General features: G+C 38.5%; 1 protein-coding gene across 1 annotated transcript in view; it reads right to left on the reverse strand.

The window, feature by feature from the left end:
• LOC113115083 (glutamate receptor ionotropic, kainate 4-like) overlaps positions 1 to 26,240 on the reverse strand; it is a 297,646-nt gene extending 271,406 nt beyond the window's left edge. Inside the window, exon 1 of the mRNA XM_026282354.1 lies at positions 25,613 to 26,240. The gene's annotated coding sequence lies outside the window, so the exon portion shown is untranslated. The remainder of the gene's footprint in view (positions 1 to 25,612) is intronic.
• Between the last annotated feature and the right edge of the window lie 275 nt (positions 26,241 to 26,515).

Here is a 26,515-nt window from a genome sequence, read left to right on the forward strand (position 1 = left end):
TGGTTGCAAGTAATTGCAGTCATTATCCTAGACATATCATCTTTTCTCTCAGTCTGACTGCTAAATCAATATATTCCGTCATGGCAGCACACCATACATCCACATACTGTACACTGCAATCTGTAATGAAAATCAATGGAATTTAACTTGAACATGCTCAGAGGAAGCTTGGTTGTGGGTACCAGGGAGATGAAGATAGGAAGCAGCGCCCCCCAAGCGCTACTCTGTATTTAGCATTACGCATCACTCGACTGCACGCACATCAGCGGCAAGCTACAAGCAAATCAAATGGATAATTTATTTGGAGGGAAAATAACATGGATTTTGATCTGACAGATATTTATGGCATGCAGTCGGAAGGAACAGTAAAAAATGGCAATGTCGGCAGTTACTCTACTTGATGGGCTCCTTTGCAAAGTGTGGGATTGTATTTTTAGTAGACTAAAATGGTTTATGATGTACAACGTCCAGTGGCTCAGATAAAAAAAAAAAAAAGACATCTTACCCAAAATTTTTGTCCCTCTTAAATGAAAGTTATTATCTGTTATGTAATCATACATGTATTTTTGCATATCATCAAGTTTAGATAACACAGAAAATCTGCTCAACATTCAGTTCACTGATACAGATATAATATCATACATTGTGATGAAGTGCTTTTTGCCTTCGGTAACCAGATAAAACCTGCCAGTCACTTTAAGAATAAGGTATAAACACTGACATGTTGTGTTTTATTTGTTCTGCTCAGCTGTGATAAACCCAAAGTTGATGTGATGAACCTAATTAAATCGAACTGAGCCGACAGTTGATTTGCGCCCTACACTGAAAGCAACAGAAGAAATTCATGCATAGAATATGACTGTGTTTTAATCCACACCGAGAAATCAAGCTGCCAGCTTCACCGAGCTCCAGAAATGATTCTCGTTAGTCTTTTGGCATCCACTCCTATGACTCTTTAATAAACAGAAACAAACAGAGCTCAAATCAAATCAGCGAGTATTTGTGTGTGAGAAGCCTCAGCCCACTTCTGTTGGCAGACACTTGCTATTGCTGTGCTTTGATTCAGCCTTTCTCCATCCAGAGAGAGCTTTACATGGATCTCTACACTCAAAAGCACTTACGAAATTGTTTTCATTCACTGAGCTCATGATCTGGCTAAACAATCTGATGGATAAAAAGATGGATGGAGTCTTGGACCAGCAGTTATAGCGTGTTTCAGCTTATGTAGGTAATGCAAGTCCAGCTAATGTTTTCAGAATCCTGTTTCCTCTCTCCTGTCCATCATTTCCTGTCTTGTATCTAAAATCACAATCAATAAAGAGAAAGTAATTTGTAAAAATAATTCTTACAAACGTATGACTACACATTTTACATATCATACACATAAAAGAAAAAAAGATACACAGTAGCTTGTGTGAAAAAAATATATACTGTATATAGATAGATAGATAGATAGATAGATAGATAGATAGATAGATAGATAGACAGGCAGACACACACACACACACTCTCTATACATACATAATATGTATGCAATATAAAGTTTAAAAAAAAAAAATATTTTCCATATAATTTAAAAAATGTGAAAATTACATAATCTATATTTTATCTACCCCCTTTTATACAAAGGAAGAAAATAGGAACTAATGTTGCTGATGGTACAATCAAAGTCAATAGAAATCAAAACTGTTTGGTTATCACCTAACTTCAAAATACATTATTTTGTGTTTCAAGTAAGTAAGCCAGACAGGTTTGGAACAACACGGGGTTGAGTAAATTATGACAGAATTATCATGTTTTGGTGAACTTGAACTATCCCAAAGTTACTCACATCAGCTTTAGCTTTATTGCTATCTGGAAGTACTCAATATTTAGTTCAGAAAACAGTATATGAAGCATTTTAGGAAAAGTACTGCAACATTTCAAACAGTCTTTGGCTCTTGATTTATACAGCATTTCTTCTTGTTTTAGTCATTTTATGTGCTTTTGTAATTTTCATTCTTATTTTTAGTTTATTTCTTTTGAACATTAATTTATCTTTATTTTAGTTTTAGTCATTTTAATTATTTAACTGTTTCAACCTACATTTATTTCAGTTAGTTGTCAACTCAAATTAGTTTTTTTTATTAATTATTTATATTTGTATAAATATTTGATACATATTTATTTATTTCAAATTAACAATAAATAAAAAAATAAAAAAAAATAGTGGAATAAATAAATAAATAAATACTGATGGCAATGAATTCTAAAAATGGAAATGTAATGGAAACCTTGCTAAATCTGGTATCATCTTAGTAAATTCTTATAAGCCAAACATTTCTGATAAATAGAAAGAACAACATAAATATAAACTGATGTAACAGTAGTTATAAGTAAAACTTTCACATATAATTAATGTTCAGATTTGCATCTTGTCATCAGTGATGCCAAATTTCCCCTGGCTCAAGTCTGCTTCTCTTATCCCTTTTGGGGCTTGACAGTAATGACAGTAACTAAAAACAGTATAAAATTGGATCTGTCACATCCAGCTAATACGCAATCTATTTTAAAAGGTCGAAATGGGTGCCAATACCGATCCAGGTATTGGAGTTGTGCATTCCTACAATAAAAATGTGCCAAAAAGGCCACAAAATGTCGAGCATCCGTTTTGAGGTTGGCAGCCGGAAAAAGTCACGGTATTTGATAAATCTGAAAGTTGAGAAGGAAAATATGTGCAGAGAGGCTGAGAAATGCAGAGTAAGGTCACGGTCGAGCTCCCAACCGACAGGCCTGTTCTCGGCCAATCAGTCGACAGGCTGCCTGTGGATGATTGACAGCAAGGGAGACAGGTTGGCACAGAGGGGAGGCAGAGTCAAGCTCCCGCAAACCACCCCAGGGCAGACCAGCTCTTACTCGCACACACAGCCACACTTTTCCAGGAGATAGACTGAAAATCCACAGACCACTGAGACTCCGAGGCCCCTCACATTGTGTAGTGGTTCACATATGTCTCCCAGCATCCATTACCCCTAACACTCACTGCCTAACACTCAGCGTCATTCACACTCAGACTATTGTCGCTGTTTGATACGAGCATAAAGGCTGGCTTTTCAGGAACCATAATCCTACTCAGATCCAGCATTGCGAAAAAAGCAAAAGAAAGGAATAGAATCAAAAAAAGGGCTCTTTTTCTGTTTTGCTGCTAACATTAGCAGCAGGCTCTGACAGAAGGATTTCCATAGGATTAATAGGGAGCAAGAGAAGGTTACTGTAATAGGGCCCAGCTTTGAGAAATCCTTCAAACTTGGAAAAATCCTTCATGTTTATCCAATTTTTCAGCGCTTTTATTTGGATTGTTGGAGTCTTCCACAGTCACATCCAACAGTTTGATATTATAGGAACTTTGGTACAGCTAAAGAAAAGCTGTAGTTTGAGCAAACAATGTGAATTAACCTTTGCAAAGGCTTTACACAATCAGTCCAGCAAAGGCCGCACCTTATTCTCATCAAAGAATCTCAAAGAATTCTCACTTATTTTGCTTGTTAACTTGCTGTATAAAAAGAAGCATCTGAAGCCACTAACAAGGCAGATTCACTGTGTCAACCAAGTACTTGATAAACATGATTCCATCCAGAAGTCAGCCAATCAGATTAGAGATTTCCAGATCAAGTTTTGTGTGCAACATGCTGTAGGCGGCCCATGGGCGATTGCTGTGCCATCTGGGGCTGAGGCTATTAAATAGGTAATAAAGTCAAGGTTTGCTAGAACCCATACATCATATCATGGTTATGATGCACACATGATCTCAAACTTCATAACCGATAACTTCATTTAATATTAAAGGTGGTGCACTAAGCGATTTTTGCCAAACGATGTTGATATTTGAAAGCACCAAAACATACACGCCCATACCCCAACAGGACCTCGCCCCATTCTGAAATCTCCGCCTACATGTACAGTACATATGCAACCATGGCAAAGGCGATCACCAGTGCCAACATGGAAGTTGTGGGAAACGAAAAAAAAAATTAACATTACTCACCCATCAAGATGTTACAACGCAACCTTGGCATCCGATTCCAGGCCTTCCTGCTCCTTGAGTTCTCTTCACTGATGGAAAGCTGCTCCAATATTTACGCAGGTGCTACCTCTTGCCTAAACGTAAACCTTCTTTTTAATGTTCTGTTTCTCTAATATTTTCTTCTTTTTTTATCTGCCATCTCTCTCTATCTATAGTTGATCTGTTAATATCTGTATGTGCACTAAAACTGACTGCTCTGTTCTTTCTATCATTGCACGACATGTCCCCTTACTGCTGACTGGCTACAAGTGTGTTTTGGGACTTGGTCCAACACTGTGGTTAAAAGCATTTTCAAAAATCACTTAATACATCTTTAATATTGTAACATGATTTAAGTTTTCCCCCATAGGCCCTATACAATTATGTTTAAATGTTTGGGGTCAGTAAGGTTTGTTTCTTCTAGAAATAAATTTTTAACTGACTAGTAAATGCTTAATTTGATAAGTAACAGTAAACGCTGTACTTTGTATTCATCAAAGAATGCTGAAAAAATATATCACAGTTGCACAAAAATATTAAGTACTGTTTTCAACATCTATAATAACCAACCAGCCATCAGCATATTAAAATGATTTCTGAAGGATCATGTGACACTGAAGACTGGAGTAATGATGCTTAAAATTCCGTTTTGTCAGCCCAAGAATAAATTCCATTTTACAGTATGTATTAAATCAGAAAACAGTTATTATTAAATAGTTATTACTATTATAATTTCAATTGTAACAATATTTCACAGTTTCACAGTAATGCTTTTACTGTATTTTTGACCAAAGGTGAGCATAAGAGACTTCTTTTAAACACACACACACACACACACATATATACACAAAATCTCATTGGCCCTAACGTTTGAACAGAAGTGTATAATTGCAAAAAAAACTTTTTTATGTTTGAGTTACCTAATAATCAGGAGACAAAAAGGTACTTAAATTGATTATTTTGTTTCACATTGAGTATCAGGTGAATGCTTATGAATATTTGTTTTATAAATGTGAGTAAAAGAAAAATAAAGAAAGTCTAAGCCATCAATAGGCAGTTATAACAAAACAGCCACAAAATGGTCTAACAGGAACAAAAGATAAACTACAAAAAGCCAAAATCACAGCACTTCACTAATGAACCTTTAATCTGCAGATGGACATCTTAGTGCTTCTGTTTACCTGGTCCTTCCATTGCTGGCATTGACCTCCCTGTTCTTTATTAACCATCTGTCTGCACATCAAACCTAATCAAATCTTCTGCACACTTGCAGTATTCAGACCCAACGTTTTTAACCCGAACACAGTCTGATACTGGAACGACACAAGTGAAGGAGAGCGTAATGATAGCTTCCATTAGAGGACGGCACAATGCAGAGAAAAGACCGTCTAATTACTGTTATGCACTTATGCAAGAGCTGCCCTCTGAATTCTTAACACATCCTGCATGTCCATTGATATTCAGCACTCAGACGAGACCCACATCCAATAGGAAGTTCAGGGAAGGAATATCCACCACAGATGTGCTGACACCAAGCACATTTTTAGTCAAAAACAATCCAGCAAACGATCATATTCACTGGCTCAAGCTACGTCCTTGATTCCACATTAGAGACCGTGTGTACGCACACAAAAGATGCGTCTCTTGAGTGAGTTCTCACTGCATCAGCCATAAGGTGCTTCTTTCTCGATCGATGCGAGCACAAGGCCGTCGTGAACCACACAGAGAACGCTTACGGAGAGCAAAACCCTGTATCTGAGCAAACAAACAAGATTTGCACCATGTGAGCTTAATATTAGCACAAGTTTACAGAGATTTTTTAATATGGCTTTTATCACAAGCACATTAATGTAGTGAAATTGTTTGTGGCATCAGTAAAGGTCACGATGGTGAGGGACTTGTACAGTATATCTCTATTAGAGTAAAGGAAGAGTGTGTAGCTAATTACTCCATTTGATTTCTTCCCCGGGTCGACACAAAGGCCAATGCCAACAGAGGTGAGACTGATGCATCATGTAATGAATTAAAGCTTCCTAATTATTAACGTTTAAATCACCATATGTCGCCATATACGTGGCTTGGCTTCGGTCCTGCTTTCCCCTTAACACTCCAGCAGCGCTCCCCAAATGTATTATCAGGCGCTTTCAAGCGAAACCTTGGGAGATTTGTATGCACATGCGTCCATTTGGGATCTGATAAGCCTGCGTTTGAAAGGGTAAAATAAAATGGGATTAAAAGAACACGTACTGGCTCGGGCTATGAGAAATCTGTGAATACTCCACTAGCCCAGAACCAGACACATGAGTCAGAGTCATTAGAGCTTATCCCTGGAAATCAGAAGACCCTTTCCTGTATCAATATTAGCATAGATTGGGATGGCACGGTGCCCAGAGGAATGGGCCGGAATAGGAATCATTAAGAAGTTTGTGACTGGATTAATTTTACTGTGTATAATTAGAGAGCTTGCAAGGCACTTCCTTTTGATTACCATTGACTCGCACTAACAGAATCATTGGATGGAGGAGCCAGAGCCTTAAAGGGAGCACGTTGACATATGGCACAGTCGCACTTCCAACCTTTCTCCCCTTTTGTTTTTGTCTTACCTTCCACTATTCTATCTATCTTTGGATATCTAACCATCAGTGATGATATCATGGTAATATTGGTCACAACCTCTCATTAGTTTGAATCTGTCTCGACTGCTCTCTATTTGAATGTATGACTTTTCTAACTGTCATTTTGCCTCACTTCAAATTAATAAACTTTAAATAATTAATAGTACCCCCAAAAATGGAAACTGTTACATTTACTCCTGCCAAGCTCCAAATAGGAAAAAAAGCCCATAGGACTTGTGTACCTTTTGAAGACACTGCTCTCAAATCTTATTCACAATTAAAACGGGCATTTCTAAACATGTGGCACCAGGTCTGAAGTCTTTGATGCCAAATGCCATTACAATAAGGATGGCCTGCTGGTCTGGGGCCAGTTGATGTAAAATTGACTTTTGATAGACTTGAAAGCTTCAGTAAGAATGTGATGAAAACTAGAATCAAATTATTCAAGCTCTGCATCTTATGCAACGGGTTTCAAGCAAAGCTTCTGAATTCATGTAGTTACATTATAGCTATAACCAAAAATGCTATGAAAATACAACATTCAGTGAAAAATATACTTATTTCTAGAAAACATAAAAATGTGTTGCTAAGAAAAATGGATCATTATTTTGTGGTGCGGTTATTAAAATGTTGGCAGGGCAAGTAGTAAACAAAAATCCTTCTTGTTGAGCCCTGCATTGGTTTTCTGGACTGATCACAACATAAGTTAGAAAAATGCAAGTGAGATTCAAGTTCTGTATCAACACAAGATATTTTCTGTGAAAAATGGCTTAAATTGGTGTGTTCCTCATACAAAAAGATTGTACGACAACAGAAGCCTTAAAATACAGCGCATGAGTTGAATGGGCGACATGACTGTGGATTTTCTATCCTCTTTGCACATGTGCAAATGTTGAAATTCAAATGTACTTCTGCTTTCATGATAGAGGGGTAACTGTCTGATACAGAGTGGAAATGGAGTGTCTGGTTCATGCAAAGATTTGAGAGTCCTTTTTGACCTCACCATCAAATGCACTCAATTGCATCTACATTATGCAACTGCAAGGCTCCTGCAGACCAGCTACCAGCGGAATGAAGACATGAGAAAAAGAGATGAGATGCCTTAAATTTTCAATTTATCTGACATTTTTATTGCTCTTTATGTGGACTTAATGTTACACTGCCTGAATGGACCACCATGACTCACCAAGTCTTTGCTAATTGCTGCCATTCATTAGCGTTGTGCTTGGACAGCCAGACATAATGGCCCGGCTTTATCAATTTTGCCATGATGGCACAATTAAGCTCTTATTTGACATTAAACATGAAAGGCAGTAAGGGACAGCCTGGCTTCAGAAGAGCTCGCACAGAGGAAATGTCACCGTGTCTGGGAAGGGGACTGGCTAGCTGAGGAACAGAGGTTTGGACAACACAACTGAGAGAAAGCTGGTGTTCCGCCAGCACGCTGCCGCGGACATCGAAACCCAGCAGGGAAATGTGCCTCTGTCCAGCATTAGCGCTGACATTCTGCATTCAAACAGTGGTGTGGCTCGGCGTGGGCAGCTGTGGCGGGGCGTACGTGCCATAAAGCTGCTGTGACAGCCCACCTGGAGCTGGGGATGGTGTGGATAAACCTGCTGTAGTTTGATTATGGGAGACCGGCCCCAAGGAGGATGCAGGTGACAAATCAGATCTGACAACAGACACAACAGCATCTGACACTTGGGAGGGGGCAGCGCCTGTAAAAGCCAGCATGGAGTATCAAGCACACCTGACCCTAAAGTGAGAATAATGAGCTTCTGGCTGGAACACACCAGCGTGGGGCCCTTCAAATCGTAGTGTGGATCGTACGTCCAGAACACCATTTCACAGCACCGGTTAGCCAGACAAATGGAGAAAAATGGCACTCGGGTTTGGCTGATGTAACCCCAGTGTTGGGTCAGAGGGTCAACCTCAGCGGGATACCTTGCATTTCACTTCCCAACTCCTTGGAGAAGTGTATTTCAAGGGCACTGCGAGAAAAATGAGTGGAAGTATAATTGTAAAAAAATAACAGTGGACAGTTAAAAATAAGACCCCTTAGGTTTCTTACTTCTAAAGGGCAAAAAAAAGTATTCAAATACATAAAACGAGAAAAAACTAAGCAGCTTTCTTGGAAACAGAAAACTCTCCTGGGATATCTAATATAAGAAGCCAATTTACTGCTATTATTATAATCCATTAAAATCTTTGCCATTTTATTGCATGGGTTGTTTCACTTTATTTCAACACTGAGGGAATAAAAAATAATCACTGGTGGAGAGGTTTCAGCGAGGCCGCTCATCACCCCACAAAACCTAACAGAAATTAGGCCGGGATCCGTGGGTATTCAAGTCAATCAGTATGTAATGAGAAACGAAGAAAAGAAATGATACTGACCAAAAAAAAAAAAAAAGTGGCAAAAAGCCACACAAATTCATGCCGGAGCACTGCTGTGTTTTTTTTTATTAGTTCTGCCTCAGTACGTTTCACTCTAAAACAAATATCCACTTGAACTCCAAGAACGGAATAAGACCCCATATTACATTTCACCATGAGTAACTAACTATTCATTAGCAAATCAATTGTAATTATTTTCACTGTTTGAGTCCCGACCATCTTCACTCAACCGGTTTGAGGTTATTTTAAGACATATTTGATTACAGGTCCATTCCAGCTGGTTTTTACAGAACAAGGACAACAACATAATAAATGCTGTCAGATTAAAGTGTATGATAGTCCTTTGAACGTACACTAGACAGTGCTACTTTGATAAAATACTGGTCTGTTCAGTGGAACCTTTTGAATTAAAAAAAAAGCAACCTATGAGCAACAAAAAAAATAAAAATACTAATAAAATAAAAGGACTAAATGTTTACTAAGGATGATGGGGTTTTGTCAATTGCTTGATCAAAGAGAAAGGTTTTATCTCTGAGGATCTTGCAATAATCCAGACTTTCCACAGAAGCCGGTTTGGTGCAAAATGCAGGGTTGTCTTCCATGTCAGCAATGGAGAGCTTGAGGAACCATCCTATTTCAAACAAGATATTAAAGCATAAGCCGGAGACAAATACCAGTGGCTTATTGTGACCTAGTGCGATAGCTAATACTTCAGTTTTCTTGACATCCCACACGAATTGTAGTTTGAGAAACTAAAGGATTTATGTGCAAGAGAGAAGGAGAGAGAAAGAGATTCATTCTTCTCAGAGCACTCTGTCTTCATTACTCTGTGTTTTAATGTCCATTGCTATTGCCATCTCTAAAGCTCAGCATGTATCTCAGAGGAGCGTTCCAGAGAATGAACCTCAGATGTGATTCATTCCACAGTGCTAAATTATCCCAGCTCTACTACAGGAAATTAAATGCCTTTCTTAACCCCACAGGACTCACAAGGCACAAGGCTTTTAAGAGAAATAACAGAAAACTCTTTATAGCATTGAGAGTGACAGAAAACCTGAACATGTGTAGATGCCCAGTGGATCGCAAATTCACCAATGCAAACCTTCTGAGAACACACACACAAAAAGCAGGAAGAAATTAATAAAAATAGAACAAATGTGAAACAGATCCCTAATTCTGAACCACACCAGACAGACTGAGTTTTTTCTTCTTGTTAGCCCACTAGTGCTGGCTTAACCCCGTTCAGAAAACAACAGATGTTGAAGCTCAACCTCGATGAAACCCTACAATCCTGAGAGCCAGACAACATTATCAATTAATTCAATTTTAAAACCAAGTTTGTTCTGAACATGAACATATGGAGCTCATTTGTGCTGAAACAAATATGTATGTTGTTAGCATGTTAAAAGCTGAAAATAGCTAGGCTTATATTACATTTGATGAAAGGAAACACAAGCCGTGCATGCCCATGTAGAACTTGCTAGGGCATTCAAGGTTGTCAAAGTGGTTGCTAAGTAGTTGTTAAACTAATTAAAATACATTGTAATAATTCAAAAAAAAAAGAGTTTGCTTGTTTATTTGTTTTTAAAGCAGTCCCAGCTTTTTAGGCTGTATTCATGGCGAAAAAACACTTTCAATTTAATTTAATTTACATTTTTCAATTCAAATTAGAAACTAAATTACATTTATTTTCTGAAATTTTCTAAAACTAACTTTGATTAACCTGATTAAAAACATTTACAACAGAACGGATGTTTTGTCAACCTTAAAACCATCTGTTAAACCTCTTCCATCTTTTTGGGATATAAGACAATTAAAATTTCCTGCTTCCACTAGGGGCGCCCTACCTAACATGTTGGTCCTCTAAAAGCTCATATCAATCATTTTTATCTGTAAAACCATACATGTTTAAAACATTAAAATCTTCGCCTTAAACAGTCAGATTAAAAAATGAACAATACCACATATATTATAACTGCTTTCTTTAGACAGTATGCTAGTTAGACAATATGTGGTTTTTTTTTCTGTCTGGCTTTGCATCTGCAAATAAATTAATAAATATATCACCTGACTGCTTAGAAAAGTACAAGCACAAAACTCAACATGCAGTATGATTTCAGGTATCATTAACATCAGGACTAATATGAGCACTAGCACCTCAGCAAACAGCAGTAATTAGAAACGCAAGTACATCAAAGCACAGAAGTGTAAAGAAAGGTTCAGAAAATGTCATTTGGACGAGTGGTTGCGATTGACTATTGGATGTGTCAGCCTGCAGGTGGAGGTCAGTGCTGGAGAACGATGGCTTTAGAACAGACTGAGGCTGAGTAATCACTGCGCTGACATCACAAGTCCTGAATCAATACTGGACTGAAGATCACACCCAGCCTCCCTTCCTGCAGATAAAGCTGTTTTAAAGGTGCAAGCTTAATTGCTTACCAAAAACGCCATATCCACTTCCAGTCCTTATGCTGTGTTTGTGGGTTTAATTAGCAGAGTAGTGACGCTAATGGGGGCAAGACAGCCTTCCCAGAGGAGGAGGGCAGGGTGAAGATTGCTAGCTTTCTTCATCCTGTGTGTACTTTCCCAGGATGATGAAAGTGAGATCCAAGACTGTGTCCTCCTGACCTCATAAGATGAGCGGAGTGTGATGTGTGCAGCCCAGGCAATCTCTGCTTTGTGCCTGCGGGTCTGATTATGATGGAGATGAAGCTGGCACATGAAGTTGCCATACAGTAGCGCCAGCCACCCACACCCGCCTTCCACCACGCAGTGAGCTGTGGCGCTCTGACTCACGGCTCGCTGGCCAAATTTCAACAGTAAATCTGACATCACGAGAATGATAACGACGCGGGTTCAGCCAAGGATCCAAAAAAAGACTGCCGATCTTCGCCTCTTGTTTCTCGAGTGCTCCTCCCAAATGAATGAATCAGTCTTGATTTAACACGGTGCCCTTCAGTAAGGCTTGCCTTTCAGTGTTACAGATAGTAAAACGCTGGGGTATGAGTAATTTTACATCATAATAATTGTAGGTTACATATCAAGATGTAGTTATTTTTGTTAGAAATGACTAAACTGTTTATATTACACAACAAATAAATGATCCATCTGACATTAGTGCGAGTAAAGCTTCTTATTACAAAACGCTTATGTAAAATAAACACAAAAAAGAACGAATATTATAAAATCAATCGTTTTGAATTTTTAGCCAAGCTTTGTGCACTTAAGTTTATAATGTAAAATATCTATATATAGGCCTACATTTTATTACATATATAGGCACATTTTGGCTCAGTGGGGTTTAGTGAGGCTTAAGGAAGAGAAACTGGAGGAACTGAGCAGGAGTTGGACTGTAGAGAGACAATGTAACAACTAAAACAGAGAGAGAGAGAGAGAGAGAGAGAGAATGGCCTGAAGCATCCCACTTATCTCACCCCTCACTGTTTGGCGATGATAACAGCCTATGCTCTCTTACACACACTACTGTCTGCAGTCCAAAAAAGCACAGAAATAACTCACAGACACACACAGATACAGCTCTCGTGATGAATAACTGGGCAGCGAGTGGCCTATTCGGACTAGTGTTTGGAAAATGAGGAAATTTCATTCAGCCATGAGCTCAATCAAGCCTTTATGCCAGCAAGCTCCTGTCAAGCTCTCTGACAGACTGGGAAGAAGAGAAGAGCAGATGAAGAGTAGAAGTAGACTGATCTGGGTAGGTGCTACCTGCAGTCCTCCTGCATTATTCAACATAAATTCACGTGTCTAGACGGTTCATTAATTTGACAGATATACCAATGGAGTGCGTATGTTATGGGACACTGAAACAGCATTAGGAGCTGCCATATCCTGCCATCTTGAAACTAAAGGCAATTACAGAGTGCCAGTTCTCACACAGAGACTGCCGCTAATGTGTATTCTCACCTGTTAATTACTTGTTCATTCCAGAGCCAATAAAATGCATGTAGAATAAATCCCACACAGAATCAATGCATATGATAGCAAGTATAGATAGATAGTATAGTGCTGTGAGATCCAGATGTAGATATGGTTATAGTTACTATTTATATGGGGAAGTCGTGGCCTAGTGGTTAGAGAGTATGATTCATAAACCTACGGTTGTTGGGTTCAAGTCTCGGGCCGGCAACACCATGACTTAGGTGCCCTCGAGCAAGACGTCGAACCCCCAACTGCCCACTGCTCCTGTAGTGAGTTCACGATGTGTGTGTGTTCGCTGCTGTGTGTGTGCACTTTGGATGGGTTAAATGCAGAGCATGAATTCTGAGATAGGTCACCATACTTGGCTGTATGTCACTCACTTTTATTTTTTACTGATGTTGCTGTTTTTGACAATGAACCAAAATTTACTTCTGCATTTGAGCTCAAGATAGAACTACTGTCAACTCACGTTACTGTCAAATGTGAATTTGAAAAAAAAAAAAACCTTCCAGTGCCTGCGCTGCAAACTGTGCTCAAGATAACAGCAGACAACACATATCATGATTTGAAACAATATCACTCATTATAACATGCCGAAACATGTTAAAAACATGAACCCATCGCCTTTTAGTATTTACTTAAAGGATGAAATGAACATTAATAAACATCAGGAATTATTTTATTTTAACAGTGGAACACACCATTTTTCAAGTTTAATTTTAAGTTTCAAGATGGCGGATAGCTGCAGCGGCACATAATATCTGCGTTCTGATTGGTCAGATCGCCTGTCAATCAAGCTCTTTGCGAACAGTCAATTACTCACCCTCAAGTCGTTCCAAACACGTAAGACCTTAGTTTACCTTCGGAACACAAATAAGCATGATTTCATCAAAAATATCTGAATTTGTATTTCGGAGATGAACGTAGATCTTATGGGTTTGGAACAACATGAGGGTATTAAGAGTAATTAATGGCAAATAAAAAAAAAATTGGGTGCACAATCCCTTTAAAGACTTCCCAGTCTACTTTAAGAGCTTTATAGACCTTAATTTGTGGACAGGTGAATGAAGAATTTTTAAGAGTGCATAATGATATAAGTTTAATCATTTTCTTTAAGTCCATTTTGGTGGCTTCACAAACTGAGGAACATGTTTGAGCCAAAGATTCTATAGGTATACGGTTTAACCTGGAAGACGGCGTTTAGACTGACGGTTCCTGCAGTGACTGACTCCACATGGCTATGATTGTGCATACAACACACACAGGGCTACAGTATATATCAGAGCGGAGAGCTGTTCACCAGGAAAGGGTAATTACCCCAGTCTGTGCACCATGTCCCTTTGCTCTTACAGCCAGACTTCATTCACTGCTCTGACCTGAAATCCACATCGCATGTTGTGGGAACCAAACAGAGATGCGGCAGCACGTTTTGCAGTGTTTTTCTCTCCATTCTGTGAAGTACCTAACTTGCCCCGATCCACTTGAGTGGTAAATGTGTCATTATCCCAAGAGGGGACACCTATCTAAGCTGTCATTGTGCAGCTGGGGCTGAGTGGATGAAGCCAAATGTTGTCGACCCGGTGTCGTGTTCGCTGCAGGACCGCAGGTTTAAGCTGATAAGAATGCTGAAGCATTGCATACCAGCTGAACCAGTGAGCGACCAAGCGATGACAGTGTGAGTGGCATTAAATGCGACTCTTCTCTAAACAATTGGTTTAAAAGACAGACTCTGTTCGGCTCTCCAGTTGATTAAAGATGAGATTTGCGATGAGGCCCAGCATCTGGTAACACAACTTATGTTTGGGGAAGCGGTGACTAATGAGCTGCCTTCTCCCTCAGTGTCTGACTTCCATATTGCAACCATCCCATCCCATTATGTATGCATGACAAAGAATGAATCAAAGTTGGGTTTTAATACACATCTGTGGATCTAGAACTTGAAAAATATAAAGAGTCGTTTGGGCAAAGTAAACTGCAGCTCAGCGTCTAGACGACCTAATACAGAAATAAAACATAATATTTGCAGTTCCTTCAAAGTGCTTAAGTGTTCAACATTAAAGTCAGAGTTGTTTTAATATTATATATGAGTTTTAATTTAGTTATTAATATTCTTAATTGCCTTTTTTTTCAAATTCAGTTTTAGTCATTTTGTTACATGCTTTTGTCATTTTTTGTTTATTTTTTAAATATTTACTCTTAGAATTCATTATCTTAGAATGTTTTAGTAGTTTTAGTACTGCAACTTATTACAGTTAGTTCAGTTACAGTTGAAATTTTTCATCTAATATTTATAATATTTTATTTCAATTAATTAAAAAGACTTTAATATTTTTAACAATAACAACATTCTAAAGTCAACATGAAATCAAAAGTAACCCTATTTACTAATTCTAACACATTAATTAAATAAATTAAATAATAGATGAAACTACTTCCATCTATGGTTGGCATAACTTAGTTGTGCAGGTAAAACAATAAGTCACATTTCATAGGCATTTCAAATGTCATTTTAAGTCTAACGGCTGATATTGTTTTGAAGGACAACCTTTCCTAGCCAATGTCTAAGTGGTTTGCCACTTCCACTTCCTTCTAATTGAATCAATGTTTCCCCTCACAGCATCCGAATCCTTTAATACTGTCTTGTATCTTTTCCATAATTGATGTCTTTGCTGTACTTTACTTTTAACTCCTTGACCAAAATCTTTGTTATCACGGATGTCCTTGAGGTCCACAGAGACTTCTTAGCTGTGGTAGTTTTGTAATTTAACCAGTTGTTTACCAAGCATATGGTGGCAAGATATGACCGGTAGGTATCTCAATGGCACTAATTTGATGTCTTTGTCTCCTCCTGGTCATTACCATCTTCTTGCTGTCTAAAAGATCCACCAGGACAGTTTAAATTTTAACTGCACCTGCAAAGTCCTAGAAGATAATGATCCTGTCAGCAACCAGACATGAACTGGCACTGGTGTTAATCCAAAACAAGAACAAAACACTTTGATACAGGAGACAACCAAGATGTAACTTTAACACAAGACAAGGGAACAGAGGAAAAGCAGGGGGAGCTCTGGAGGACAGGGCAATGGAGAGTGCTTGCGAGGAATGGAGTTTGCTAACACAGGGAGCTGAGGAGACTCAAAAGGGCTGGACGGGACCAGCGGAGACTCAGGAGAGCTTTCTGGAGTGGACTCTGGAGAGAGGATAGGCTCAGAGAACTCTGGAGGCAGCGCCTGGTCCAAAAGAAATGAAGCCAGCGGTGGCCACAAGGACCGAGTCAGCAGCGGACTGGTGTGAGAAGCGGCCGGCAGGCTTGACTTCATGGCGGCAGATGGGCCTGACTTCCGAGCGGCTAGAGTTTCTGGGCTGAGGACAATGGTGGAACTCGAGGATACGAGGGTGTCTGGGGCTGGGCAGGCAGTCTGAGCCATTGGTAAAGTATGTGGGGGTTCCTGGCATGGGTTGAGCCGGTGAGATGCGGCATGCCTCAGAGGGGGATGGATGTGAACCATTTGAGAGAAGGACGAGATTAATCAGATTGATCAGGGGATAGTTACACACAGGAAGATTGCAGCGGATCATCTCGTCGTCCCCCAGCTGATAACACGACCAAGAGCGGCGTTGTGCCAGCTCAGCTGGTTAGCAAGCTCAAGGAAATCCTCCACATACCGTTCCAATATCCGACCAGACTGCCGCAAACCCCACAGCCTGTCCTCATCCATTTTGGCCTGGTCTTGCATAAGCACACGGCAAGGAAGAAATGCACGATAGAGGCTTAAATTATCAATAACGGAGAAAAAAAACTCAGAAACAGAGGGAGACTACAACCATGCTATAACTTTAAGACAAGACAAGAGAATTAAGGAAAAGCAGGGCTATTTATACTAAACCAAACAAAGGGAACTAATGAGATGATCAACACAACACAGGTGATCTGAATGAATGATATTTATCTAAATGACAACAGGAACTGAACCAAATAAGGGCAGACAGGAACTACACAGAAACAAACAAGTGACACCTATTGTAATATAGGCCAAAATGCCAAAAATGAATCTAAGAACAAAATAAATACTTTTATTCAGCAAGGACATGTTAAAAATGTCATAAGGGATTTGGGGTGGCACGGTTTGCTGAAAAAAACCTAAATCGTTCGGTTCACCACACATTGTTAGGCACGTGCTCGGACCGCGATTCAACTTAAATCTGACAAAGCATCTGTAATACTGTTTGCTATAAATAACATGTAGACCTAAAATAAACAGAGTTCAACTAATATGTGTTTCTGTTGATGGATGCACATTCTGGCTTCCCAGACATTACAACAACAGCAATGAGGAAAAATTAATAAATAAATAAATAACACAACCCTGGACAAATCATTCACATTTTGTTCAATGCGAATCCCATATTATGGAATAGTAGCATTCATTTATTCCGTCATCACCCGGGTGCTGATAATGTGCGCTCACAGATGAGATCTGAACAGAACACGTTGATATGTGTTTGAACTAAACTCATTTAAGCTTGGCCAGTTTAAACATTTAAGAGCCAAAGGACGCGATCTCGCGTGCGCAGTGAGAAGATTTGTGCATGCGCTCATCCGAAGCGCGCAAACCCGCGCCTCAGAACACGCACAGATATTAAGCTCTCTCTTAAGTATTGTGTTTAAAAGGACAAATTCAGTCAAAATGCCCGTCTTGGTAAGGATCCTACAGCAGACATAGCCGGTTGAACATAGGCCTACTGGATCAGTGCATTCTCTTAAAGTGACAGTCTTAATCGAACAGCAACAACAAAGAAATCACTCACTGCTCTTGATTAAAAAGCTTTTGTAACTTTAATGAAGATTAATCTTTAATTTATACAGTTCAATATGCAATGCTGTTTTACATTTGATTACTTTATTCAATTTCTCTACCTAAAATTATTTTATTTTTTTTTATAAAAAAACTGAAAATCACTGTTTATTGTTTGTATCTTTACTCTATTGTATTTATTTGTGCTGTTGCTTGTAGTTGAATAGAGTATTCTTTCTTTTTTATTATTATTATTAGACAGTATAGTTTTTCCATTAACATAGCACATACCGAACTGTACCGAAACTGTGACTCTAAAACTGTGAAACAAACCGAACCATTAAAACAGTTGAACCGTGGCACCCCTAAAAGGGACAGTAAAGACAATTTTTTAAATAAATGAATTTCCTTTGAAATTTCTACTCAAACAATACTAAAAAAAAAAATACATTATAATCATGATACATCCACGTTTCTTAATTATAGAATGATTTCTGAAGGATCGTGTGACACTGAAGTAAAGGAGTAATTACACTGAAGTAATTAGAAATAATTACCTGGAGTACTGGCTGCAGATATAGAGGTCAAATAAATGCCTTCTTTGTAAGTCTTCTTACAAAAACATAAAAAAGTGGGGGGGAAAAAACACTTAAACCCAGACTTTTGAACGTTAGTAGCTATAAATTACAAGATTTACTCAGTGGTAAAGCCATAAGTCTGGCTTCACATCATTACTCAAAAAAAAAAAATTGTTCTGTGTACTAAACAATGTGATCTGCATACTAAATATGGAGACGAGGGCTGGGGCTGAAGCCTTCTGCTGTAACCTTCTGCTCCCCCTACTGAATACTGATTCATTCATCCCTTTCACATGTTGAGTAAATCCCACAGTCACGGCACAAGGCTGTCCTCCTTGAACTCTAATCTCAGTACATCTCTTATCGACAATGCTGAACGACATGATTAAAAAGGAGCCAGGACAATCCAGCCTTCCGCTTGGGATCTCCTTTTCTCCATGGCCTCTGTCAATCACCTAGGTAGCTTCCATGGCTTTGCCTGGGCGGCCAATTAGGCAGCTTCAGCAGTCACCTCTGTGGTGTGTTAAGCGCCCTGTGGGCATTAGAGATTCTATCTGTAGAGCCTGTGTATGGTAATGAGGAGAGGTAAAGAGAAAGTCTTCTGGAAGCCCAGTCTGAGAGGAACTCAGTTGGTGCTGATGGTTTTTTCTTTCAGAGCTGTTAAGAGATGCTGGCTGTACTCGCTCAGACTGCCACTCTAAAAAAGCAAATGGCCTGGGGCCCCGGCACTTCAGCCCCTATTAGCAATGAAACAAATCACAGCGGTTGCAAAGGCCTACCTGTGAAATCTGCACCATTTGTCACCAATGAACTTCTCTCTCTGAGCCGGGAAGCTTATTTGCAGAGGTGGAATCTTTCAAAAGTGTATAGACATCTTCACGTATCGACTTAAGAGCGGCGAAAAGAGGAATAGAGATCCTGTTGAACTCATGAAGTGAGTGATCATTGGGACTGCCTCAATGGCAGCCTGGTATCGACATATAAATAATTCAAATTGTATGGACATACCAAAAATCCTAACTTGTATATCAATGTAATCTTCAGGGTTCTGAGTGAGGGCTCATGGACACACGTCGGTGAAATCTGAGGGTAGTATGGGAGAACTGATGTTGACAATGCTAATTTTCAGGTCTGGCAGACTGGAGAAATCAGTGAAACAGAAAATGGAAAAATGAAAGCCAAGCTCCTGCTCACAGAGCCTCCTTCATAGTGCGGCCATATCTAAAAACAACGAGCAATTTCACACAATAATTGACAAACATTTTCCCGAAATTAGAAACAGGGAAACAATCTTTTATACAGGTGTTTTTTTTTTCCTGGCTGGCCATGTCAGGGAAATATGATAAAGAAAGGTCTTAGACAAGATGCCAAAGGCTGAAATACACAACACAGTTTTTCAAATCCACTACACAGATTTTTTAACAATAAACTGATTTGAGAAAAACAGTAAATAATATACTAAATGAGAACTAGAGTTTTAATCCATCATAATCTGTGCTATTTCCTATGAAATCGTTCAACTATCATTGTCTTCCCCAGATTGTAAATTGGAACCACTAAACTTTTTTAACAATGACCTTAATTGCTTTTCTGGGCCTTGAACATGGTAGCTGCTTTGCTGTCTATGCAGAGCCAGAAAGCTCTAAGATTTCATCAAAAATATATTCATTTGTGTTCCGAAGATGAACAAAGGTTTTACTGGTTTGGAAAGACATGAGGGTGAGTAATGAATGACAGAATATTCTTTTTTGGGTGAACTATCCCTTTAAATGAACACTGTTTCAATGCAAGGCCCTTGCGAGATCTGAAAGGACAAAATTAGACCTTACCAAGATTGATGAAAAGTCCTCAGGCATTAAATAGGACCAGCCTTTAGGTTGTTTTATGTCTTGTAAAACCTTAGAAGGTCATTTTAATAAATGCATTTCCTAAATTTATCAGTCAATTAGAAGATATGACATGCTTTAAGTCACAACAATCTTTTATGTTCACCCTGAGTCTTCCCTAAGTGAAAGCAGAAGCGGATCATTCAAGCAAAAGCATTAGATCATGTACAATATTCAGTCACTCGCCGGTTATGAATTCCCTGCAGGGAATCTGCTATCATGAAAAGATCCTTGGACTGCTTTTTCGCTCTCGACAGATGCATATTTGCTAATTCTGAGATATTAGACTACTTAAACTTCAACGATGTCTCATAGGATATATGCACGTCATTCGCTCTCATCACAGGAGTGACACAAAGTGGTAGCTGCTGTCATGGCAACGACTGCTAGGCATGAGCTTGATGAGATGCGCTACAAAGGTGGTGCACAAAGTTGATAAAAAAGCGAATCCTGCAAGGAAAACGCTGCTCATGTGACCTCGAATGGCCTTGAAAGGAAACTCAGCTGGAGACACATCTGACTACTGACACTTCCAGGGCAACTCGAAAGAGGCATTTTCGGAGGGTGGGTGACATTCAGAATGTGCTTGACAGCCAAAACACTGAAATCAAATGTCCGTAAATAACATCTTGCTAAATTCAAATAGCACACATCAAACTCCAAGCTTACTGTGATGATGTTTCATGAGCCAAGAGGTTAACGGTGGCAACTCTGTGCTATATAAAGTGCAAAAGCAATGCTGCATAATAATAATAATAAAGCTAAATAAGCTGCAGAGAATTATATTTTGTGCAAGCCTCAAGGAAAATAACATAGCAGCTGCAATTTTCAGCCATTCACCTGCGCTAAACTGATTTGTGCCAATAATTATTAACTTTGATATACTGACTGCGCTGGGCTGGGCTTCTCTGGAGAGGCCTGGAAAATTCACTTAAACACTACTGACCACAGAATCAATACGAGACACAGAGGATAGATATGGATATGTCATGCTCTCTGGCATTATATTCTGCTCATTGACTGACATATGGATTCTGAAACGGCCTTAGCTGCTGGAGGCATTGAAAGCTCAAACAATTCTCTATGGTGTTAACATGTCATGATTTTGAATGTTTGGTATTTCATTGCTGCCATGTTTATCGTTATTCCACCATTACAAGTGTCAGCAAAAGAAACGTTTCGGGACTTTGTTTTTATTTCACAAATCAATCTGGTTCAACTAAAGTAAAGTTCCAATTGAAAAGTAGACATGCATTGAAATTACGTCCAATATGCCCAATAATTATAAGTTAATAATATAATCATATTATTGTGATTAATAAGTGAAAAAATAAAATGTAAAAACATGCAAAAACTGAATTCAGTAGTTTAAAATGGTGCTTTTGGGGAATTTAAGCATCACAACACTGCAACACAGTAAAACTATTATATGGGGTGTGTGTGTGTTTTTGTGTGTGTGTCTAAACATTACCATATCAAAACTGGATATTAATTTACTTAAATATTGCTAATAGTGCTTTCTAAAAACTGAATTGTGTATTATGGAAAAAAAAATCAGTCAACTAAATACCAAATATACACTTATATTTCTTTTACCGATATGTTGATAATATGTGTTATGGCAAATTATCAAAAAAAAAAAAAAATTACAAAAACAGGGAAAAAACTTAAATCAGTTGTTTAAAATGGTACAGTACATGCAAATTTAACCATCGCAACATTATATATATTAGCAGGCAAACTAAATAGGCATGTATAAAGTAATATTTCAAATACTGATTAATGTAGGAGAAATATTATAAAATAAAAACTATAATATTATTTAATAACCAAAAAGGTATTGTGCATCCCAACTGAAAATATTCTAGACAACACAGAAGCATGTTTGTTAGCATCACCAATTGTACAAAAAGGGTTTTCATTAGCTAGGAAAATGGGCTGAGTGTTGAGTTTGTGAAGGGTTGGTCTCATGGGTGTTCTACAGATTGGCAAATGTCCTGTGAGTGGCCCTCAACACAGAAAGTGCTGAATGATGCCCTTGTCTCAATTCTGTGGAGACCGACCTCATGGATACTGACAAATTGTCACACCATGTTGGTTAACCTTCACTACAACAGAGAGTTGTGCTTCTCCGTGACCTATCCATCAAATGATCAGGCATCCAATGAGATCATGCATCTTCCTCTGTTTTCTGTCAGGTGCATATACATATGTGCTACCCGCCAGGCACTCAGACTTCCAACTAGTGTGGGGCTTTGTATGCCCTTTTAATCGTGTTTGTTCAGTTGCTGGGCACATTCGGTCTACTGGGACAGGGCTTTCTGTGAAAACAAATGCAAATCAGCAGTACCCATCCAAGAAACCCTCGCTTCAGCCACCTTTATCCATAATTACACACTGTTGATATCACTGAACTACAGCAGACCCAATACCAATGCCAGAAATCAATACTGTACCTTTAAAGCTGCTGTAAGTGATTCGGCCACTATCAACTGCACCAAACAGAATTGCAATAAGAACTTTCCAGACAGGTTTCAGACAGACAGGTGTAGTCCACCCCCAATCCTATGCCACTGATATAGTACTGTTTTAGTACTTTTATGCATTAAATAAGGCAAAAACTCCAGTGCTGATATTTCATTTTACCAGCCAGTAAAAAATACATATACAAGCAATTCTGCAACAAGACGATAAAGGAAGCCTTCTAGAAACCCATTCAAGCATGCCTGTGCCTGCAGCAGACTTTACTTTGCCGACTTTATTACATGTAAAATAAATAAGGCAGTAAATAATAAATGAGATAAAGTGTATCCCTTTGTTCCATTGAAATTCTGCACTAAACATTTCACATTTTACATTATACTGTATATATTAATAATTTTGGATGTTTGACCATGTTGATATATAATGACACAACCTTCACAGCTCATATACTTTGGGCTTGGTTTGTAAAGGGGGAAATCAAAAGCACAGTATTAAGAGGTAAAAATCACATTTATATTCTCAAAATGGGATCTGATTTAGCAATAACTTATTAACCTTAAAGATAGACCTACTGTGAGCTAAGTGGCCTAATTGTTAATGGTATTTACTTTTCATAAAGCCATTAGTCTGCCTTATTTAAAATTATTTATTCAATATTCATGATTAAAAGTGGGATTCCTGGTCAAAAAAACAATACATGACCCAAGATTCGGCAAATATTTCCACTTATCAAAGAATCAGTGTCCTGTGGTCTCAGACTATTTAAAAACATGTAGCCTATAAATATGCATATTATGCAATAAACGTAAAATACGCTGTTTCGACATATGAATTAAAAAATCAATAATTGCATATTTATCCATAATTTTTTATTCATTTCATCCATAGTAGTTATGTGTTACAGTCTTATACCTTTGTCTTTTTATGTTTTTTTTATTATTATTATTATGCATCAAATCAAAGTCTGTAATGTTGTGATTCTCCTTGTAGTTGGTTGATTTGACTCAAATATCGTATCTCTCTAACAAAGACTTTCTTTTTATTACCATGGAAAAAGCCGGAAAGGCCTTCCAAATAAAGAAGCATGCCGATTTTTCCTTTACAGAGCATGTTACTCACCAACAACGACTGCATCTACCAGTAATGCATCGCAATGTAAAGATACATTAATTGTGCCCCATGAGCAGGCCAACAGTGAATGCTTCCCACAGAGTTTAATTGCCTGTTAATCAATCAATCCTGTCAATCCTCCTTCCCTTGAATATTTATTATATATGTTGTCTGATTTCTGCTTTCAGTCCGCAGACATTTCAGGAACTAGGGATTTATTAACAGTTATTGTTGCTGTTTCTATAACCTTCATAATTTGCTTCAAAGCATACTAAGCGGTGATAATAAAATAACACATCAGCCTTATTGTCATTTGTGCAGAAAATTATGCTTAAACTCTATTGTGGTCTCATTATTTTTGTAGTCAAGCAATTTTAACAACGGGTTAGTCTTGATGTTTTTTATGGAATCGGTTGAGTGAACGACTCCATGACTCGTTCAAACAAACAAACAAACAAGCAAAAAAAAAAAAAAACTCACTTGTTGTTGCCACCTATTGGCGTAACAATGTAACCGACGGAAAGTCCTATCGAGTGCACGAGTGAAAGAATCTTTAAAGTGCAAGAATCCTGAAGATTCTAGTCATTGAGGCCATAATTTCTAAGTTTGAAAGTTCACGTCAAAGACGCATTTAGGAGAAGGTATGAATATCCTTATAGTTATAAAAGAAGCTATTGATATTACAGTGTTCACCTTTTCACCACTTATCATAAGCACTCATGAACATTAGGGCTTTACATAAGAATCTGACCACTTTTTTTAACAAAACGGAAACACTGTATGAGTAAGCTCAGACACTGAAAGCAAATAATGAACGACATTAAAACAGAAACCATCTCTTTTTTTTTCTCCAGCATCTCTTTTTTTTTTCTCCAGCACTCGCTTGCCATTATCCACCAGGGGGTGCAAAGATGGCACCTATTCCACTCTCATCTTCAGCCGAAACCCTTCAACACAACCTGAGCAAGCTCTCTAATACATCAGGTACATTTCAGTTCTACCAAGGTGGATTTCAAATCATTCAATAATTATTGTAATTTTGTGTAAAAGCTGAACCAAATGCTGCAAAGTTTAAGACACACATGTTGCACGTCCTAATACAATACAATGTGTGCCTTGTGCACACATAACACCTATAAAACAAACCACCATAACCGGTTTAAGGTCACTTTAATAGATGAAGATTCTTTATTCGACTTTGCATGATGTTTGGAACCAATATAGAGCATAACAATTAAGTTTCTTGCATCACAGGAATAGTCCTGATATTCTGCCTTTCATACAGCTATTTATTCCCCAAAATCTGGACGCATACGAAATAGGCTACACCAGAATTTGTCATAGTAACTCCAGTGTGCTCAGTGTGTATACACTAGCACCACTTAAATAATAAATTATTATCTAATTGTCATGCAAACCATGCCATGTTCACTGACTGTCAATTGTTGCTGTGACTAATGCAGACCATTGGGAGAAAATGTGCTAATTTACAATAAAATACATTTGTGGCATAACGTTAAATTGTCTCCAATTGCACATAATGATATTCAAGTTTAGCGTAAATCCAATTTGCATGATGCTTCAGTCAGTGTTTATAATTCCTATACAGTGTCCACGGAATTAGAAAGATGTAAATCCAAACACAGCATTAACAAGTCTCGCGATCTACAGCAATTTTTCCATGCAATCCAATCCATCACATGTTGAATAAACTAAATGCAGAATAGACCGTAACTGCATGAAGCAATGATGCGAATCCTCTTACCTGTTTTAAAGCTCGTCGTTTTTATGCCCCCGCGTTTTCTGTATAACAAAATCAGTGGTGTTATTTCTTCTGGTAGTGTTTTATTTGGCTTGATGTGAGCTTTAGTGGTCAGCTGCTGTTTAATAAGCACTGCGCGCGTGCCCTATCAATTCCCGCCGTTCCCTCGTGCCCGGTGCAACGCTGGTGAACACGAATAGAGGAAAAATAAAACCCTAGCGAGCGGTACGCCGTCAAAAACTACTTTCGAAGGTCACTTCATCTTAATTTGTTCTCTGTATATATCCGTGTGATACGAGCGATGCGGGGCAGACGCACGCTGTCAAGAAAAGAAGGGGAAAAATCCGCATCCCAGAGAAATAAATGAAACTGATATCCTCTCTCATGTCAAATTAAGTCAAACATCGGTTGGCGTTCTTCTTTTGATCTCTTTTCTTCACTTCCCTTCTTGCTCTTTCCAGAAATGAATCGTTTTAAATAACGGGTTTAAACGCGTGTAATAAGAGCCCATTAGCTCTCTCTCTCTCTCTCTCTCTCTCTCTCTCTCTCTCTTCTCTCTCGTGCTTCAGGACCTGCACTGATACAGCTCTGAGCTCTCACTCCTTCACGCTGCTCTCTTCTTCTCGAGACACGATCTCCCACTCCGCGTGCATCTCTGGCTTCGTGGGTTTTATTGCAAATGATAGGAATGCAAGTTAGACTGTCAAAAACATGGAAGGGAAATTAAATAAGAATGATTCTGGATGCGATTCCAATTGTTCTTGATGATTCATGTTACCTTGGTGATTCCATTACCGGCCCTTCTTTAGTAGGCTACTTTTGCAGAAGAAATTTTGGAAAGGATTCATCAGAAATCGGAGAAATTATTGGGTTTACTGCCCTCAGCAGTCTGTTAGAATTACTGAG

The sequence above is a fragment of the Carassius auratus genome, chromosome 15, assembly GCF_003368295.1.
Source record: "Carassius auratus strain Wakin chromosome 15, ASM336829v1, whole genome shotgun sequence".
Taxonomy (NCBI): Eukaryota; Metazoa; Chordata; class Actinopteri; order Cypriniformes; family Cyprinidae; genus Carassius; species Carassius auratus.